This window comes from Octopus bimaculoides, chromosome 25 (assembly GCF_001194135.2).
Source record: "Octopus bimaculoides isolate UCB-OBI-ISO-001 chromosome 25, ASM119413v2, whole genome shotgun sequence".
In the NCBI taxonomy this organism is placed as follows: Eukaryota; Metazoa; Mollusca; class Cephalopoda; order Octopoda; family Octopodidae; genus Octopus; species Octopus bimaculoides.
Window position 1 is genome coordinate 22,253,738 of NC_069005.1, and position 5,751 is coordinate 22,259,488.

Consider the following 5,751-nt stretch of genomic DNA (forward strand, 5'->3'; position numbering starts at 1 on the left):
CGTGTGTATACTTCCGCACATACACCTCCACACAATATATACACATGCATATATATATAATAATATTAGGGACAAAATCCAAAATTACAGGTAAAAACTCAATTAAAATCAATTTATAAAAAATTGAAATTAAATTGAGCTTTATAGATAAAATATATATAAAATATATATATATATGCATATGTGTGTGGCTGTGTATGTGCCTGTGTGTTCACGTGTGTGTGTGTGTGTGTGTGTGTGTGTGTGTGTGTCTGTGTGTATGTGTTTGTGTGTATAATTATATATTTATGCTTGTATGCATGTATGCACGTACGTACCTATGTATGTATGCATGTCTTAACGTTTGAAAGTCACAAAACTGCAGTATTCGCTCTGAGAAAGTTTCTCGTATAGATGTATGGTGCTAAAAATACAGAATATATCAGCAGCAGATGAAAAGTGTCCCGTAGCAGATTTCTGTGTCCTTACACATCATCAGTAGAAGATATCCTCTATCAAACACATACTTAGGCATGTTTTGCCTCTACTGATATAGAAAATCAGTGATTAACAAATCACCAGGGTTGCAAAATCTGTCTTCTAAGCAAAAATTCCTTATTAGCGACGGAAGCTGTACTAGTTCCAAATAGCATTCTGCATATCTCACTTAATATAGCCATGTTAAGTACAATAGACAGGATGCTATTTTGAACCAGTACTGCTTTCCTCGCTAATAACGATTTTTATTCTAACTCGCAAGCTAATTGCGACACTAATGATTTGTTAATAATTGTTTTTCTGTATCAGTAGAAACGAAATTTGTTCTAAGCATGCATTTGATACATGATACCGATGACGCACAAATACGCAAAAATGATGGATTTAGCAAATCCACCGCCGCTGCTACTGGTCTTTCTGCGCTTTTTAGCACTCTACGCTCATAGAAGTTGCTTTCTCATGGACGAAGACCACAGTGTTCTGGCTTTCTTACAGTATATCAACGTTAAGTAAGATATATAGAATGCTATTCTGGACTAATATTTCTTCCGCCTCTAATAGCAATATACATATGTGTATATATGTGTGTGAGTTTGTATGCGCGCGCGCGTGCGTGCGTGTGTGTGTATATATATATATGTAGATAGATAGACAGACAGACAGACAAACAGATAGATATAATAGATAGATAGACACACACATATATACTTATGCATATGTATGTACATATACGTATGTGTATGCATGTGTATATGCACATACATACATTTATCCATACATACATACGACATCACATCACACTTTGAAGGCTATGTGTTTGCAATCCAGGAGCAGGAAATTACCACAAAGTACCTGGTGAACAAGAAATACAGTGACGCTCTTGTAATCCCGAGGTGCAACCGCGTGTATAGGTTATGTCATGTTTCTGTGGAAGACATTACGCATGTGATTAGCAGCTGTCCTAAAATGTCGTCACGGTACTACCTCCCAAAACAATTTACAATGCCATCCTTAGAAAAGACTGCTCTGAAATAAACTTAGAAACCCCCCCTGTTATGGAATACATTCATAAACACCAACTCAAGGAATACTGGTGGAATATTCTCATCAAAACTTCTATGAAATGTGAACATAACAGGCCTGATATTGTCGTTTGGGACTGAGAGGCAAAGGTATGTACCATCATAGAGGTCAGCTGCCCTGCAGATATAAATATCTATGGACAACTGTTTCGAAACCTCCAACTTCTATATCCAGACTATGAATTCATATTCATACCAATAATAATTAGAGCTCTAGGTTTCGTTAGTAAATGCTTAAAGGAGAATCTGATTAAACTGGGATTTTCAGAAAGAGAAATCGACCGACTAATTCGAACATTAAAAGTGCAATCTGTGAGTGGAACAGTAAAAATATGCAAGATTTTTCTCAAGTTCCAAATGTGAACGTCTGTTAACTACATCCCAAAGATGGAGCCTTGTATCTTTGTTGGAAACCGGCTCACTCTTCAGTGAAAGATTTATAATGATTAAAAAATAGAAGAGACATACATACATACATACATACATACATACATACATACATGCATGAGAAGATCTGTAAGACATTCCAAAAATTCTGTATCTGAAATTCTTATGTGTATAGATGTACACACTTGGGTGAATGTATCAACAGATCAATCAACTTACCAACTCAACCACATATTTACAAACACCGAGTACTCTTTTAGCTCAAAAAGTCTTGTCGCTTTGTTTACAACCGGCTTTAACTCTGTCAAGAAAAACTTAATGAGACAGATGTTCCAACTCGCAAGCTGCTCAGTATTGCAGGATACTTCAACATCAATGGAGATGTAGACAGGCTATACTTCCCACGCAAGGATGGTGGTCGTAGTCTTAAATCTGGATTGTTGTCATAAAAGGCATGCGTTGCAACACTGAAACATCTATAACAGATGAAAGAGACCTGTAACTACCTTGCCCGCCCAAGTTTGCGACCATGAAATCAATAACATAATTAGGGTAGCTAATGAGGAGAGGTATGAAATAAGATACAGATCTCTCTCCAAAGAGCATTGGTAAAATTTATTTTTCAGGAGAACAAAATAAAAAAAAATGGGTCAGTTCATCGAGAAGTTAATACATGGGTACTTAGCACGAAAAATACGTACCATAGAAAGGATTGATCATGTCAAAAGCTTGGCATGAGGTACCGACAAGTTTATGCCATCCCACTTTGATGACTAACCCCATGAAATTCAAGAAAAAAGAGATCGCCACCAAGTACGTACAGCATAAAAGGCAGAAAACGTTGACAGACAACAACTTCAGTGTGTGCAAGACCAAGACTGATGTATCTATATAAATGTGCATCACTCATGCTCATACACAGAACTTTTTTTGTCTGAAAGATCAAGAAAATATTAGTGACAGGAATTCATCAAGTTTCGAACGAAGAAACTCCGCAATGGAATACTGCCGTCAAGTATTCTTTCTTTTGTTAGCACATAGAAACGGATATGTAGGCAGAGAATTGATAAAAGACGCTTAGCATTTCACGACTTTGTCTACATAACTTCAAATAGGTAACTCAGAGAACCATTGTTCATCCATTAAAAAGCTATCAGAGTGAGAAAAGATTTGATATAACTGCAAGTGACAATAACACGTACAACGATAAATATTTCAATCTTACCTTGCCGAAAATGTGATTAAACAACCGCCAACAGAACTTTGTTAATCAGACATGTTGAATTGTTCGTACTTTCGATCTAAATGAAATAATACATCATTTGTTATTTATTTTAAGGATACAATGGAAGGAAGTATGTTACACTAGAAGTAGTATTTAAACATGGATGTTCTATTAGAACAGACTATACTGCTGTAGATACAATGAGAGAAACACTCATATTGGCTTTGGGGGCAAAATGCATTCTTGTTTATATCGCTAGGGGGAGATAAATCACGTGGTTTCGACCTTCTTTGGTCATGTCAATGATGGAAACTCGACCGCTAGAGGTAGCAGCGACTCAATTTCCTGCCAACAGTATATAGAAAAACAGTTCCAGAATAGGCACTGGTGTCGCGATTAGCCAGTGAACTTGTTAAAAAATATATATTGACGACAGAAGCAGTATTGATAACGGAGAAGTAATATTTATCTCCATTTAAACGTGTTTGTTCTGTTATAACAAACTATAAAGAAACTCTCATATTGGCTTTTGATACAAAATGTACTCTTGTTTATATCGTTAGCGGGGAGACAAATCCCCGCCACCCATGGCACCAAGACTACCAAATCACGTGATTTCGGCCTTCGTTGATCTTTTTAATAGAAGTTCGGACATGGATGTGGACATTTTCAGAGTAGAAATATTAAATTCAGAAAAACGTCGGTGTATTGTGATAACAGTGAAAGGGCACACATTCTGTATCTGAAAATACATACATTACCACTATTGGTGCCATCAGCAGCAACGCCACCAACCGCAGCAATGACTAAAGCCGATATGTTCCTCCTCTGATGATGATTATAATCATCATTTGGCTGGTATTTCTAGCATGTCGAGCGAGCACGTAAAGGTCCTCGTATCGGTTCAACGGAAAATGGATTGATGAAGGTGGAGATTTCAGTCACTATCACCATGTACATATGTGCATATCTATGTAACTATATGCACGTATGCAGCTGCGTGTATATGCGTGCGTCTGTGTGTCCAAGTGTGCGAAGAGATAAAGAGTGACTGGTACGAAGTGAATGTTTATGTATATGCTTGTATTCTTGTGTATCTCTTTCCATCTCTTTCCATCTCGCCCATCTCTCTGTCTGTGTCTGTGTCTGTCTCTCTCTCTCTCTCTCTCTCTATCTTTCTCTCCATGTCTATGTTTGTCTAACTCTCACTTTCTATCTATCTATCCATCCATCCATATATCTGTCTATCTATCTATCTGTCTGTCTGTCATTCTATCTACATTTATCCGTATATTTATGCATGTGTATGCATATATACACATGCATGTGAGAGACTTTTTGTTGTGTACGTGTGCGTGTGTGTGTGTGTGTACAAGAGAGAGAGAGAGAGAGAAAAAGAGAGGGTAAGAGTACGAGAAAGGAAGGAAGTAAATGAAATTGTAGGGGAAGGTGTGAGAGTAAGGAGACTATGTGAAAAAATGTAAAGTTTGAGACACGAAGTCACAACATGGTGGGAAGATGAGGAAAAAGAAAGGAAAGAGTGGAGAGTGTGTGAGGGTACAACACAAGAGAGGTTTAAAGGTACTGTTTCGTGTTGGCGAGCGTGAGTGGTGGTGGTGGCGGCGGCGGTAGTGGTGGTTATGGTGGTGATGGTGTTGGTGCCGGTGGTGATGGCGGTGGTGATGGTGGTGATGGTGGTGGTGGTGGTGGTGGACGTGCCGGCGCTGATGGCGGGTGGTGGTGCTGGTGGTGGAGCTAGCGCTGGTGAACCTACATGCCATCACCTTTCAGCAATGCTGTCATACACAGATGATACTACTCCGTTTTTCCTCAACTTTACTACGCAACCTAAACACCTCAGCTAAATCTGCACTGACCCATAAACCAGAGCCCTCGAAAACATCTTCAAATGGGGGTCACGCCATCAGTGCTAAAAGAGACACATTTACTTACGTATCAAGAAAAGCTCAACTGCGATCCCATCTCAAGCCTAAACATAAACTTGCATGCAAGTGAAACTCTTGCAAGGATAACACTATATAATAACACTATATAATACGATTTTTGTCCTTGGGTAGCAACTGTTATTTCCTATTTGCTTACTCCCAGGAAGTATGAAAAATGGTTAATACTCCCTTCAATCTTTGCTTTTCTTACATTTATTCAACCCCCCACCAAATCTCTCAACATATGGCTATGATGCTCCCCCCACTATTCCTGCTCATGATTAGAGATGCATATATTGCCAGCTACTAAGAGACATGCTCAAGTGGTTAAGCAGAATATTTGCTATAACGATATTTCTGCTTCAGCAAATGAGCGCTGAATCTGTCTGAAATGTAATGGAAAATAGGCCAGCTTCAAAACATTGATGTCCAGTTAAAAAAACAAAACAAAGTTTGAAGGGAGTAGTAGTCATTTCGTTTGATTTCTACATAGAAGCAAATAGGAAATGGCACTTACTGACCAAATACAAAAAAAAAAAAAAGAAATAAAATTTGGTTACACAGTGTAATCTCCACAGTACCAGTGACATCGGTAAGCCTTATTACAACAAAAAACACGGATGTTTAATATCAC

General features: G+C 38.2%; 1 long non-coding RNA gene across 3 annotated transcripts in view; it reads right to left on the reverse strand.

Annotated features, from left to right (window-relative positions):
• Positions 1–5,751, reverse strand: part of LOC128250819 (uncharacterized) — a 368,397-nt gene that overhangs the window by 234,599 nt on the left and 128,047 nt on the right. For all 3 annotated transcript variants that reach the window (XR_008266801.1, XR_008266800.1, XR_008266802.1), the window contains exon 2: positions 3,172–3,247. This is a non-coding gene — a long non-coding RNA (uncharacterized LOC128250819). The remainder of the gene's footprint in view (positions 1–3,171; positions 3,248–5,751) is intronic.